Source organism: Bombina bombina, chromosome 3 (assembly GCF_027579735.1).
Source record: "Bombina bombina isolate aBomBom1 chromosome 3, aBomBom1.pri, whole genome shotgun sequence".
NCBI lineage: Eukaryota > Metazoa > Chordata > Amphibia > Anura > Bombinatoridae > Bombina > Bombina bombina.
Window position 1 is genome coordinate 77,793,290 of NC_069501.1, and position 16,090 is coordinate 77,809,379.

The 16,090-nt window shown below is 39.9% G+C and overlaps 1 protein-coding gene across 2 annotated transcripts in view; it reads left to right on the forward strand.

The window, feature by feature from the left end:
* LOC128652891 (OX-2 membrane glycoprotein) overlaps positions 1-9,988 on the forward strand; it is a 162,962-nt gene extending 152,974 nt beyond the window's left edge. For both annotated transcript variants that reach the window (XM_053705880.1, XM_053705881.1), the window contains exon 7: positions 9,760-9,988. The gene's annotated coding sequence lies outside the window, so the exon portion shown is untranslated. The remainder of the gene's footprint in view (positions 1-9,759) is intronic.
* The last annotated feature ends 6,102 nt before the right edge of the window (positions 9,989-16,090 follow it).

The window sequence follows — 16,090 nt, forward strand, 5'->3', positions numbered from 1 at the left end:
TTAAAATTGTTGTAATATTTCTCCTGTTAAGTGTAGTCAGTCCACGGGTCATCATTACTTATGGGATATTAACTCCTCCCCAACAGGAAGTGCAAGAGGATCACCCAAGCAGAGCTGCTATATAGCTCCTCCCCTCTACGTCACACCCAGTCATTCTCTTGCACCCAACTAATAGATAGGATGTGTGAGAGGACTGTGGTGATTATACTTAGTTTTTATATCTTCAATCAAAAGTTTGTTATTTTAAACAGCACCGGAGTGTGTTGTTTCTTCTCAGGCAGAATTTGAAGAAGAATCTACCTGAGTTTTGTATGATCTTAGCGGACGTAACTAAGATTCATTTTGCTGTTCTCGGCCATTCTGAGGAGTGAGGTAAACTTCAGATCAGGGGACAGCGGGCAGGTTCACCTGCAAAGAGGTATGTTGCAGTATATTATTTTCTAAGGAATGGAATTGACTGAGAAAATACTGCCAATACCGATATAATGTAAGTTCAGCCTTAAATGCAGTAGTAGCAACTGGTATCAGGCTGATATGTATATATGTTTACACTTCAGTATTCTGGGGAATGGCACTTCACTGGGACAATACTGTATGGTACTTGGTGAAAAATTGTTTTGGGCGTTATTTTCCACATGGCTGTCGTTTATTTTAAATTAAAAACAGTTTTACTGAGCTTCCCTCACTGTTGTGTGTGAGTGGGAGGGGCCTATTTTGGCGCTTTTGCTACGCATCAGAAATTCAGTCACAAGTCTGTCTTCTCTCCCTGCATGATCCGGAACGTCTCTCAGAGCTCAGGGGTCTTCAAAACTTATTTTGAGGGAGGTAATCACTCACAGCAGACCTGTGAGATTGTGCTTTGACTGTGATAAAAACGCTTATATTTTAAATGTTATACGTTTTTTCTGATATTAAGGGTTAGTCATCCATTGCTAATGAGTGCAATCCTTTGCTAATTTTATGCTTTTACCGGGAAAAATTTGGTTTTTATAACTAATCCGGTTCATTGTTTTTCAACTGTCATAGTTTTTTCTGTGCTTCTTAAAGGCACAGTACGTTTTACAGATTACTTGTAAATTTAGTTGAAAGGTATTTCCAAGCTTGCTAGTCTAATTGCTAGTTTGTTAAACATGTCTGACTCAGAGGAATATCTCTGTGCTATATGTGTAAAAGCCAAGGTGGAGCCCAATAGAAATTTATGTACTAATTGCATTGATGCTACTTTAAATAAAAATCAATCTGTACATGTTGAACATCATTCACCAGACAACGAGGGGGAAGTTATGCCGACTAACTTGCCTCACGTGTCAGTACCTGCATCTCCCGCTCGGGAGGTGCGTGATATTGTAACGCCAAGTACATCAGGGCGGCCATTACAAATCACTCTACAGGACATGGCTAATGTTATGACTGAAGTTTTGTCTAAATTGCCAGAACTTAGGGGTAAGCGAGATCACTCTGGGGTGAGAACAGAGTGCGCTGATAATACTAGGGCCATGTCAGATACTGCGTCACAATTTGCAGAACATGAGGACGGAGAGCTTCATTCTGCGGGTGACGGATCGGATCCAAATAGACTGGATTCAGACATTTCAGGGCAAACCAGATATGGATCTCATGGCGTCTCGCCAGAACGCCAAGCTTCCTTGCTACAGGTCCAGGGACCCGGGAGCGGTCCTGGTAGATGCTTTGACAGCACCTTGGACCTTCGGGATGGCTTATGTGTTTCCACCCTTCCCGATGCTTCCTCGTTTGATTGCCAGGATCAAACAGGAGAAAGCATCTGTGATTCTAATAGCACCTGCGTGGCCACGCAGGACCTGGTATGCAGATCTAGTGGACATGTCATCCTGTCCACCTTGGTCTCTGCCTCTGAGACAGGACCTTCTAATTCAGGGTCCTTTCAAACATCAAAATCTAATTTCTCTGAAGCTGACTGCATGGAAATTGAACGCTTGATTTTATCAAAGCATGGATTTTCGGAGTCAGTAATCGATACTTTAATACAGGCTAGGAAACCTGTTACCAATAAGATTTACTATAAGATTTGGCGTAAATACTTACACTGGTGTGAATCCAAGAGTTACTCATGGAGTAAGGTTAGGATTCCTAGGATATTGTCTTTTCTACAAGAGGGTTTAGAAAAGGGTTTATCTGCAAGTTCTTTAAAAGGACAGATCTCAGCTCTGTCCATCCTTTTTCACAAACGTCTGTCAGAAGTTCCAGACGTTCAGGCTTTTTGTCAGGCTTTGGCTAGGATTAAGCCTGTGTTTAAAACTGTAGCTCCACCGTGGAGCTTAAACATAGTTCTTAACGTTTTACAGGGTGTTCCGTTTGAACCCCTTCATTCCATTGATATCAAGTTGTTATCTTGGAAAGTTCTGTTTTTAATGGCTATTTCCTCGGCTCGTAGAGTCTCTGAGTTATCAGCTTTACATTGTGATTCTCCTTATCTGATTTTTCATTCAGATAAAGTAGTTCTGCGTACTAAACCTGGGTTCTTACCTAAGGTAGTTACTAACAAGAATATCAATCAAGAGATTGTTGTTCCATCATTGTGCCCTAACCCTTCTTCAAAGAAGGAACGGCTTCTACACAATCTGGACGTAGTCCGTGCCCTGAAATTTTATTTACAGGCAACTAAAGATTTTCGTCAAACTTCTTCCCTGTTTGTCGTTTATTCTGGACAGAGGAGAGGTCAAAAAGCTTCTGCTACCTCTCTCTCTTTCTGGCTGCGTAGCATAATACGTTTAGCCTATGAGACTGCTGGACAGCAGCCTCCTGAAAGAATTACAGTTCATTCTACTAGAGCTGTGGCTTCCACTTGGGCCTTTAAGAATGAGGCCTCTGTTGAACAGATTTGCAAGGCTGCAACTTGGTCTTCTCTTCATACTTTTTCCAAATTTTACAAATTTGACACTTTTGCTTCTTCGGAGGCTGTTTTTGGGAGAAAGGTTCTTCAGGCAGTGGTTTCTTCCGTATAAAGATCCTGCCTGTCCCTCCCGTCATCCGTGTACTTTAGCTTTGGTATTGGTATCCCATAAGTAATGATGACCCGTGGACTGACTACACTTAACAGGAGAAAACATAATTTATGCTTACCTGATAAATTCCTTTCTCCTGTAGTGTAGTCAGTCCACGGCCCGCCCTGTTTTTTATGGCAGGTCTAAATTTTAAATTATACTCCAGTCACCACTGCACCCTATAGTTTCTCCTTTCTCGTTTGGTTCTCGGTCGAATGACTGGGTGTGACGTAGAGGGGAGGAGCTATATAGCAGCTCTGCTTGGGTGATCCTCTTGCACTTCCTGTTGGGGAGGAGTTAATATCCCATAAGTAATGATGACCCGTGGACTGACTACACTACAGGAGAAAGGAATTTATCAGGTAAGCATAAATTATGTTTTTTCTTATGTTTGTAAATATTTTTTTATTTTTTGTAACTTAGTTCTTTTTTATTTTTTGTACTTTAGTTAGTTTATTTCATTGTAGTTATTTGTAGGTATTGTATTTAATTAATTTATTGATAGTGTAGTGTTAGGTTTAATTGTAACTTAGGTTAGGATTTATTTTACAGGTAATTTTGTAATTATTTTAACTATTTTAGCTATTAAATAGTTCTTAACTATTTAATAGCTATTGTATCTGGTTAAAATAAATACAAAGTTACCTGTAAAATAAATATAAATCCTAAAATAGCTATAATATAATTATGATTTATATTGTAGTTATATTAGGGTTTATTTTACAGGTAAGTATTTAGTTTTAAATAGGAATAGTTTATTTAATAAGAGTTAATTTATTTCATTAGATTTAAATTATATTTAACTTAGGGGGGTGTTAGTGTTAGGGTTAGACTTAGCTTTAGGGGTTAATACATTTATTAGAATAGCGGCGAGATTCGGTCGGCAGATTAGGAGTTAATAATTGAAGTTAGGTGTCGGCGATGTTAGGGAGGGCACATTAGGGGTTAATAAATATAATATAGGGGTCGGCGGTGTTAGGGGCAGCAGATTAGGGGTACATAGCTATAATGTAGGTGGCGGCTCTTTGCGGTCGGCAGATTAGGGGTTAACTATTGTAGGTAGGTGGCGGCGACGTTGTGGGGGGCAGGTTAGGGGTTAATAAATATAATATAGGGGTCGGCGATGTTAGGGCAGCAGATTAGGGGTACATAGCTATAATGTAGCTGGCGGCGGCGTGCGGACGGCACATTAGGGGTTAATAATTGTAGGTATCTGGCGGCGACGTTGTGGGGGGCAGGTTAGGGGTTAATAAATATAATATAGGGGTCGGCGGTGTTAGGTGCAGCAGATTAGGGGTACATAAGGATAACGTAGGTGGCGGTCGGCAGATTAGGGGTTAAAAAAATTTAATCGAGTGTCGGCTATGTGGGGGGCCTCGGTTTAGGGGTACATAGTTTATGGGTGTTAGTGTACTTTAGAGCACAGTAGTTAAGAGCTTTATAAACCGGCGTTAGCCCAGAAAGCTCTTAACTACTGACTTTTTTCTGCGGCTGGAGTTTTGTCGTTAGAATTCTAACGCTCACTTAAGCCACGACTCTAAATACCGGAGTTAGAAAGATCCCATTGAAAAGATAGGATACGCAATTGACGTAAGGGGATCTGCGGTATGGAAAAGTCGCGGCTGAAAAGTGAGCGTTAGACCCTTTTTTGACTGACTCCAAATACCGGCGGTAGCCTAAAACCAGCGTTAGGAGCTTCTAACGCTGGTTTTCACGGCTACCGCCAAACTCCAAATCTAGGCCTAAGAATCCAATAAAAACTCAAATATACATAAAAATGGATTAAACTACCTTTTGTTTAAAATTGCAAGGAACGAGTTGTGTCATTCACCATCTTACAACTTATAAAGCAAAACGAACCAGCCTACCTATTTCCTTCACGGTAAACACCTACGTAGGAAAAAGATTTACACATTGGGGTTTGGATCTACCATTCATCCTGGTTGAACTTAGCAAAAAATTGTACTAAAAAATTGAAAGAAAAAAAAATATATGACATTTTTAAAACTCTTTTTAATTACACATATATATATACGTTCAATATAATTATAGCTGTATATTTGGATTCTATTAAACATTTTAAATGCACTTCTGAAGAGTTGCTGTATTTGGATGAAACACAGCTGAAAGTAAACTTTTAACGCGCTCGTGCAAAAGAGAAACTCAATGTGCGCTAACTTATATATTGCAACGTTTTAGCTTCTTCCCCCATAGACTTTAATGTGCACTGAAGAAAAAAACCTTACACTTATCTTTAACCCGACAGCAAGTTAAACCTACAGCACTAAAACCTAACGGCCAGATTACGAGTTTTGCATTATGAGGGGTGCGGTACTAACTTGAACGTTATTCTCACCGCTCACTTTCCTACAGTGCTGGTATTACAGGTTTTTACAAACCCGGCGTTAAAAGGCAAGAAGTGAGCGTAGAGCAAAATTGTGCTCCATACCGCACTGCAATACCAGCGCTGCTTAAGTTAGCGGTGAGCTGGTTGTACGTGCTCGTGCACGATTTCCCCATAGACATCAATGGGGAGAGCTGGCTGAGAAAAAGTCTAACACCTGCAATAAAGCAGCGTAAAGCTCAGTAACGCAGCCCCATTGATTCCTATGGGGAAACTACATTTATGTTTACACCTAACACCCTAACATAAACCCTGAGTCTAAACACCCCTAATTTTACACTTATTAACCCCTAATCTGCCGCTCCGACATCGCCGACACCTACATTATACTTATTAACCCCTAATCTGCCGCTCCGGACATCGCTGCAACTATAATAAACATATTAACCCCTAAACAGCCGCACTACCGCCTCAGAAACACTAGTTAAATAGTATTAACCCCTAATCTGCCACCTCCAACGTCGCTGCCATTATACTAAATTTATTAACCCCTAAATCTAAGTGTAACCCTAACACACCCTAACTTAAATATAATTAAAATAAATACAAATAAAAATTACTATTAATAACTAAGTAATTCCTATTTAAAAATAAATACTTACCTGTGAAAGAAACCCTAAACTAGCTACAATATAACTAATAGTTACATTGTAGCTAGCTTAGGGTTTATTTTTATTTTACAGGCAAGTTTTTATTTATTTTAACTAGGTAGAATAGTTACTAAATAGTTATTAACTATTTACTAACTACCTAGCTAACATAAATATAAATTGACCTGTAAAATAAAACCTAACCTAAGTTACACTAACACCTAACACTACACTACAATTAAATAAATTAACTAAATGAAATACAATTAGCTAAATTACAAAAAACCCCACTAAATTACACAAAATAAACAACAAATTACAAGATATTTAAACTAATTACATCTATCTAATAGCCCTATCAAAATAAAAAAGCCCCCCCCCCCAAAAAAAACAAAACAAACCTAGCCTAAACTAAACTACCAATAGCCCTTAAAAGGGCCTTTTGCGGGGCATTGTCCCAAAGAAATCAGCTCTTTTACCTGAAAAAAAATACAAACAACCCCCCAACAGTAAAACCCACCACCCACACAACCAACCCCCCAAATAAAACCCTAACTAAAAAACCTAAGCTCCCCATTGCCCTGAAAAGGGCTTTTGGATGGGCATTGCCCTTAAAGGGGCATTTAGCTCTATTGCGGCCCAAAGCCCTAACCTAAAAATAAAATCCACCCAATAAACCCTTAAAAAACCTAACACTAACCCCTGAAGATCCACTTACAGTTTTGAAGATCCGACATCCATCCTCAACGAAGCTGGGAGAAGTCCTCATCGAAGCGGCAAGAAGTCCTCAACGAAGCCGGGAGAAGTCTTCATCCAAGCCGGGAGAAGTGGTCCTCCAGACGGGCAGAAGTCTTCATCCAGACGGGATCTTCTATCTTCATCCATCCAGCGCGGAGCGGGTCCATCTTCAAGACATCCGACGCGGAGCATCCTCTTCTTCCGACTACTACCCGACGAATGAAGGTTCCTTTAAGTGACGTCATCCAAGATGGCATCCCTTAGATTCTGATTGGCTGATAAAATTCTATCAGCCAATCGGAATTAAAGTTGAAAAAATCCTATTGGCTGATGCAATCAGCCAATAGGATTGAACTTCAATCCTATTGGCTGATCCAATCAGTCAATAGGATTGAGCTCACATTCTATTGGCTGTTCCAATTGAATGTTAAATTTAGTATAGTGGCAGCGACGTTGGGGGCGGCAGATTAGGGGTTAATAAATGTAGGTAGGTGGTGGCGATGTTAGGGACAGCAGATTAGGGGTTAATAATATTTAACTAATGTTTGCGAGGCCGGAGTATGACGGTTTAGGGGTTAATATGTTTATTCCAGTGGCGGCGATGTCAGGAGCGGCAGATTAGGGGTTAATAATTTTATTTTAGTGTTTGGTATGCGGGAGGGCTTCAGTTTAGGGGTTAATAGGTAGGTTATGGGTGTTAGTGTACTTTTTAGCACTTTAGTTATGAGTTTTATGCTACGGCTTTGTAGTGTAAAACTCATAACTACTGACTTTAAAATGCGGTACGAATCTTGACGGGATAGGCTGTACCGCTCACTTTTTGGCCTCCCAGGACAAGCTCGTAATACCGGCGCTATAGAAGTCCTATTGAAAATAGACTATACGCAATTTGTGTAAGTTGATTTGCGGTAAGGCCAAAAAAGTGTGTGGTGCCCCTAAATCTGCAAGACTCATAATACCAGCGGTAGTAAAAAAGCAGCGTTAGGAGGTTTAACGCTGCTTTTTTACTCATAACGCAAGACTCGTAATCTAGCCATAAGGTAGTTATGAGTATTTCACATGCCAATGTTCTTCACATAGAAGAAAATGTACTTCTCATTTTTAAATATATACTTCTATAGATATCTGATTATTTTTTGTGTATTAATATATACAGGTATATAGGAATATACAAAAATACTAAGATCATTTTCTAATATGTGAAAAACATAGGAATGTAAAATATTTAAAGAAAATGCACAGTAAAGCATATTATATAATAAAAAATTGAATAAAAATGCAAGCTTGCATCTGTGGGTCAGTTAAAGGAGAAATTGAGGTTGGCAGGGGAGTTTGATTCCATATTTGTATCCATTGCATACAATTTTTTATTACATTTGTTCTATCTAAAATAAATCATGAAAGAAAAATATTGTGTTTCATGTCCATTTAACATATGTAATTCTTTGTGTTCTCTTTTCTTACATTTACTTATGATGAATTAATATATTTAATCAAACTGTTTTTCAACTAGACATTTCCTATCTGTAACATGTGTAAGGTCATATAAAGGGTGATGCAGAAGTGGTCTTTCTTCTTTGTTCAATATAAATATAAATTACATAGACACCCTCCAAGTGCTTTCTCCCAGTTGTGCTGAATGGCGTATGTCTTATGAAGGCATGCGTGCCACCTAACTGCCACCTCTGATTAAAGGGACAAACATAAATCATATTATTGTACTGTTATGTAGTAGGTGTTTTTTTTTAAAGTAAGTTAGCACTAACCTTTTATTTCTATCCTAGACATTGGCCTCTGTTAAACCTCTGATTAGCTTGCATGTCAGTCAAAGCATGTCAAAGGGTTGTTTGGCCAATCACAGCCACATTGCTGGTGCCTTCCCCTTTACGGTAGCTTGCTTCCTTGCATGATGAAAAGAAGGGTTGTGCTACATATTCTATACAATAAGATATATATTTCATGGAACATAAAACCCACATGTGTTCTTAATGATTCAGATGGAGCATACAATTTTTAAACACCTTTTACTTCCTTAATCATATTTGCTTCATTTTCTTGGTATCCTTTGTTGGAGGAACATTACTGGGAGTTAGCTGAACACATGATACAATGTTTGAGTAGTGCATTGCTGCTCCTGAGCCGACCTATGTATGATTTTCAACAAATGAAACCAAGAAAACAAGATAAATTAGATAATAGAAGTAAATTAGAAAGTTTATTAAAATCACACACACTCTATATGAATCATGAAAGTTTAGTTTTATCTTTACTGTCTCTTTAACTTTACTTGAGAGTTAAAGGTCCATAATACCCAAATGTTTAAACACTTGAAAGTAATGCAGTATAGCTGTAAAAAGCTGACTAGAAAATATCTCCTGAACATCTCTATGTAAAAAAAAAAGATATTTTACCTCAAAATGTCCTAAGTATTCACACCCCATTGTAAAGGATTTCTAAGCAGCATTTTATTGTGTCTGTCCTGGGACATCTTAGGGGATGAGCCTTGTGAACTCTCATATTATTTCACCAATCAGGTAAAGGAAGCTTACTATGAAATCTCATGAGAGTTAAGTCAAATCTCATGAGATCACAGTAAGAGTTCATGACCTCAGCACTGCTGATGCTGATTGGCTGCAGTTCATTTCTTCATTTTTTTTTATTTTTTTTTACCTGCAGCTGGACAGCAGCTGAATTATAACTTTTTACACTGAACTTACTCTGCTGAGCTGAGGAGATTGTGAGGTAAAATATCTTCCTTTTTTACATAGAGATGCTCAGGTGATATTTTCCTGTCAGCTTTTTACAGTTATACTGCATCAGTTTCAAGTGATTTAGCATTTGAGTATTATGTCCCTTTAAGTTCATAATACAGAAGTGTAGAAGGTGATTTTAAGCCCCCTCTGAGTGAAGATGCTTCCTACTGGTGGTACCACAAACACAGTAACAGGTATATCCCTATGTGACAGATTGCCAATGACTGTTGATGTTTCTGTTTTCTTTCTAGGATACCATGTGATCTGTTTGAAGATGGGGCAGCTATGACGCACAGATTAAGTGTCTGAGCAAAAGGGACACATTTCATTATCTACAGTAACATTTGTGTTTTATTGTTGTATTTTTTCATGTTACAAATGTTTTTATTTTATACTTGTAAAGTTAAAGTAACTGTTCCCCTATTTATTTTAATATTGAAATCTCATTGTTTAAAATAAAAAAAAGAAGTTTGATACTCAGATGTTTGTTTATGCACTGTGCAATTTCAATTTATTTCCAGGAAAATAGAGTGCTCATTTTGAATGTGATGCCCAATGTTTATTAATCAATAATATTCTGGGAATATGTAACAAGAAAGTGACTCTACTGGGAACAAACATTGTAGTTGGATACAATAGTGTCAGTCCAAGTGACTTGCTATTCCCAGCTCATTATCTCATTCTTGCAAATACAGATGATCCATGCAAATGTATCTCCCTAAGGGTGATGTGTAATAACACACTAGGACAGTGATTGCTAACCTTGGTACCCAGTCTCCTTTTCTTTCTGGGTAAATGTGCCAATCCCTTGGATTTAGAGACACTTGAGACAATCCAGTTGTACAACAACAAACTCCTCAATCAGTAAATTATTCAGAAAGTGCCGGTGAATCAGAGATTGTCAAGACAAAAGATGGCTCATGGATGCCTGTTCTGGATCTTCAGGCCTTGAACAGTTTACTACTGGGCAGTAAATTCAGGATAGAGTCACTTCTATTAGTGATCAACGTAATTCCTTGAAGGTTTTTTCTAATTGCAATGAACCTGAAAGACGCTTACTTCTACATTCCTATTGGCAAATATCACATCAAATACCCAGGGATCATCATTTTCAGTGTCTGGTCCTTCCTTTTGGCATCTACTCTGCTCCATGTGTCTTCACAAAATGTTAGTTCCCATAGTAGCTGAATTATGCCCAAGTATATTTTGGAATCCATTATCTAGACAATATTCATATTGTTGCATGCACCTTTTAACAAGGATGTATTCAAATAGATTATATCATGCAGTTCCTGTAGGATCAGGAATTGTTTATAAATGGAGAAAAAAATATTCTGCATTCATCCCGGCAAATTGTGTTTTTGCGGACACAGTTTAACAAAGGTAAGGATCCACTATCACGTGCCCCCAGCATCTTTAGGCGATAATTGCTTTTTCAAGAGCTTGTATCATGTCCAATACATTCAGTTTGCATTTTGATGATATTGTATCACATGGCCTCCTTGGCTCATTTGGTTTTGGGCAGGATGGAGGATACAGCCATTTCAGCTTCACTTCCTGCAGTGGAGGCTCCTCTATAGGAGCACTTGAGCATGTGAACCCCCTGTGTGAAACCCCTGAACCCCCTGACCCCTGATGAAAAAAAAAAAAAAAAAAAAAAATTAAAGTACAAAATTAAAAAAAAAAAATTCAATTTTTAAACCTTTTGTGCTTATTTAAATTAAAAAATCCTCCAGGCTCCACTGCAATTTTTGACTAAAAACATTTCAATTTGCTGGTTTTAATTATTTAGGCTGCCTTAGGGTTAAAGTGGAATGGTCTTTTGCCTAATACTTCTATCTATCGCACATGCTGTGCAGTGCGATAGATAGAAGTATAGGCAAAAGCTCTTTCCACTTTAAAACTGCATTGACTGCAGCTCCACCTACAGGCCAGCCCATAGCCTTCTTAAAGAGCACAGCTCTTAGTGTGCGGGAGCCAGCTGTCACGTGACACTCGCACACTAAGAGCTGTGTGTGTGTGGGACTGGGAGGAGCAATGTCTTGAGGGCAGAGAGCAGTGAGCAGTAAAAGAAGCCCGCATGGCAAGCCTGCTGAGCTGAGCGAGGAGCCAGGACGGACTACCGGCTAGAGACTAATGAGACCGGGTGAGTGTAGTGAGTCAGACAGTGTGACAACTGACATCAGTAGCCATAGTCTAACAGTCTGAGTCCGGTAGATTAGTAGTAGTCTAGTACTTTAAGCTTAGGCAGGGGGCGGACTTAAGGCTTAGGCAATAAGCAGAGACTAGAGTAGAGACTAGTTGAAAGAATGTCAAATATGGCCGGAGACTTGAAATACCAGCCTGCAAACTAAAGCTCCTTTTTATGTGTACACAGTTAAGTGAAAGGAAAAAAAGTTTTAATAATGATTTTATAAAAAATAAAAAAAAATGTCTTTTTTATGAATAAAAAAATTCTACACCCCCCGAGCGATTGCGCAATGGAGACTGGCAGTCAGCCGTTCAGCTGCCCTCCAATTGCGCAACATGGATTGGATGCCTTGCTCATTTGTGTTTTATGCTTATGGGCTTAAAACAGCACAAGCCACGCAAAGTGTAAGAGGAGTCTCAGTCTGGCAGGGAAATGAGCGCGCTAAATTGAAGGTACTAAGTTTTGTGGTGCTGGAGCCTGGGACCTAAAAGAGGCATTGGGTTAGTTAGCTAGACTCTCATGTTGTTTATAGCTTTGCATCCTGTCAGAACTGCATTACACACTTTGCCGGCAATAGCAGTGGAGAGTCACTGGTGTCTGTACTATGTCAGGGTTAGGATTCAGCTGGACGCGGTGTTGTACAGATAAGAGGTTCAGAGTTCATTATAAATCACTAGTAGTAAGTAGTATTTATGTGCAAGTTTATAACTGTTTATATTATGTCTCTAACTGCAAACGTGGCTGTTATCTTGTCTGTGGAAGATAATTGGCTGTTTGTTTGTTTTTTCATGCAGAAGGCTGGCTGCCGTCAACTGCTCTCATTATTTAGTAAAACCTGCAGTGTGTTATTTCTCCAACATAGGTGTGTCCGGTCCACGGCGTCATCCTTACTTGTGGGATATTCTCCTCCCCAACAGGAAATGGCAAAGAGCCCAGCAAAGTTGGTCACATGATCCCTCCTAGGCTCCGCCTTCCCCAGTCATTCTCTTTGCCGTTGTACAGGCAACATCTCCACGGAGATGGCTTAGAGTTTTTTAGTGTTTAACTGTAGTTTTTATTATTCAATCAAGAGTTTGTTATTTTAAAATAGTGCTGGTATGTACTATTTACTCTGAAACAGAAAAGAGATGAAGATTTCTGTTTGTAAGAGGAAAATGATTTTAGCAACCGTTACTAAAATCGATGGCTGTTCCACACAGGACTGTTGAGAGGAATTAACTTCAGTTGGGGGAACAGTGAGCAGACTTTTGCTGCTTGAGGTATGACACATTCTAACAAGACGATGTAATGCTGGAAGCTGTCATTTTCCCTATGGGATCCGGTAAGCCATTTTTATTACAGAAAGAAAAAAAGGGCTTCACAAGGGCTTTCTAAGACTGTAGACATTTTCTGGGCTAAATCGATTTATATTTTATACTCCATAGCCTTGAGGAATTATTTTAATCTTGGGAATTATGTAAAATAACCGGCAGGCACTGTATTGGACACCTTATTCTCTAGGGGCTTTCCCTAATCATAGGCAGAGTCTCATTTTCGCGCCTGTATTGCGCACTTGTTTTTGAGAAGCATGACATGCAGATGCATGTGTGAGGAGCTCTGATACATAGAAAAGACTTTCTGAAGGCGTCATTTGGTATCGTATTCCCCTTTGGGCTTGGTTGGGTCTCAGCAAAGCAGATACCAGGGACTGTAAAGGGGTTAAATATAAAAACGGCTCCGGTTCCGTTATTTTAAGGGTTAAAGCTTCCAAATTTGGTGTGCAATACTTTTAAGGCTTTAAGACACTGTGGTGAAGTTTTGGTGAATTTTGTACAATTCCTTCATACTTTTTCGCAATTGCAGTAATAAAGTGTGTTCAGTTTAAAATTTAAAGTGACAGTAACGATTTATTTTAAAACATTTTTTGTACTTTGTTATCAAGTTTTTGCCTGTTTAACATGTCTGAACTACCAGATAGACTGTGTTCTGAATGTGGGGAAGCCAAGGTTCCTTCTCATTTAAATAGATGTGATTTATGTGACACAAAATTTAGAGAAAATGATGCCCAAGATGATTCCTCAAGTGAGGGGAGTAAGCATGGTACTGCATCATCCCCTCCTTCGTCTACACCAGTCTTGCCCACACAGGAGGCCCCTAGTACATCTAGCGCGCCAATACTCCTTACTATGCAACAATTAACGGCTGTAATGGATAATTCTATCAAAAACATTTTAGCCAAAATGCCCACTTATCAGCGAAAGCGCGACTGCTCTGTTTTAGAAAATACTGAAGAGCACGAGGACGCTGATGATATTGGTTCTGAAGGGCCCCTACACCAGTCTGAGGGGGCCAGGGAGGTTTTGTCTGAGGGAGAAATTTCAGATTCAGGGAAAATTTCTCAACAAGCTGAACCTGATGTGATTACATTTAAATTTAAATTGGAACATCTCCGCGCTCTGCTTAAGGAGGTGTTATCCACTCTGGATGATTGTGAGAATTTGGTCATTCCAGAGAAACTATGTAAAATGGACAAGTTCCTAGAGGTCCCGGGGCCCCCCGAAGCTTTTCCTATACCCAAGCGGGTGGCGGACATTGTAAATAAAGAATGGGAAAGGCCCGGTATACCTTTCGTCCCTCCCCCCATATTTAAAAAATTGTTTCCTATGGTCGACCCCAGAAAGGACTTATGGCAGACAGTCCCCAAGGTCGAGGGGGCGGTTTCTACTCTAAACAAACGCACCACTATACCCATAGAAGATAGTTGTGCTTTCAAAGATCCTATGGATAAAAAATTAGAAGGCTTGCTTAAAAAGATGTTTGTTCAGCAAGGTTACCTTCTACAACCAATTTCATGCATTGTTCCTGTCACTACAGCCGCGTGTTTCTGGTTCGATGAGCTAGAAAAGGCGATCAATAATAATTCTTCTTCTTATGAGGAGATTATGGACAGAATTCGTGCTCTCAAATTGGCTAATTCTTTCACCCTAGACGCCACTTTGCAGTTGGCTAGGTTAGCGGCGAAAAATTCTGGTTTTGCTATTGTGGCGCGCAGAGCGCTTTGGTTAAAATCTTGGTCAGCGGATGCGTCTTCCAAGAACAAATTGCTTAACATTCCTTTCAAGGGGAAAACGCTGTTTGGCCCTGACTTGAAAGAGATTATCTCTGATATCACTGGGGGCAAGGGCCACGCCCTTCCTCAGGATAGGTCTTTCAAGGCCAAAAATAAACCTAATTTTCGTCCCTTTCGCAGAAACGGACCAGCCCCAAGTGCTACGTCCTCTAAGCAAGAGGGTAATACTTCTCAAGCCAAGCCAGCCTGGAGACCAATGCAAGGCTGGAACAAAGGAAAGCAGGCCAAGAAACCTGCCACTGCTACCAAGACAGCATGAGATGTTGGCCCCCGATCCGGGACCGGATCTGGTGGGGGGCAGACTCTCTCTCTTCGCTCAGGCTTGGGCAAGAGATGTTCTGGATCCTTGGGCACTAGAAATAGTCTCCCAAGGTTATCTTCTGGAATTCAAGGGGCTTCCCCCAAGGGGGAGGTTCCACAGGTCTCAATTGTCTTCAGACCACATAAAAAAACAGGCATTCTTACATTGTGTAGAAGACCTGTTAAAAATGGGAGTGATTCATCCTGTTCCATTAGGAGAACAAGGGATGGGGTTCTACTCCAATCTGTTCGTAGTTCCCAAAAAAGAGGGAACATTCAGACCAATCTTAGATCTCAAGATCCTAAACAAGTTTCTCAAGGTTCCATCGTTCAAAATGGAAACCATTCGAACAATTCTTCCTTCCATCCAGGAAGGTCAATTCATGACCACGGTGGATTTAAAGGATGCGTATCTACATATTCCTATCCACAAGGAACATCATCGGTTCCTAAGGTTCGCATTCCTGGACAAGCATTACCAGTTTGTGGCACTTCCGTTCGGATTAGCCACTGCTCCAAGGATTTTCACAAAGGTACTAGGGTCCCTTCTAGCGGTGCTAAGACCAAGGGGCATTGCAGTAGTACCTTACTTGGACGACATTCTGATTCAAGCGTCGTCCCTTCCTCAAGCAAAGGCTCACACGGACATTGTCCTGGCCTTTCTCAGATCTCACGGGTGGAAAGTGAACGTAGAAAAAAGTTCTCTGTCTCCGTCAACAAGGGTTCCCTTCTTGGGAACAATAATAGACTCCTTAGAAATGAGGATTTTTCTGACAGAGGCCAGAAAATCAAAACTTCTGAACTCTTGTCAAATACTTCATTCTGTTCCTCTTCCTTCCATAGCGCAGTGCATGGAAGTAATAGGTTTGATGGTAGCGGCAATGGACATAGTTCCTTTTGCGCGCATTCATCTAAGACCATTACAACTGTGCATGCTCAGTCAGTGGAATGGGGACTATACAGACTTGTCTCCGACGATACA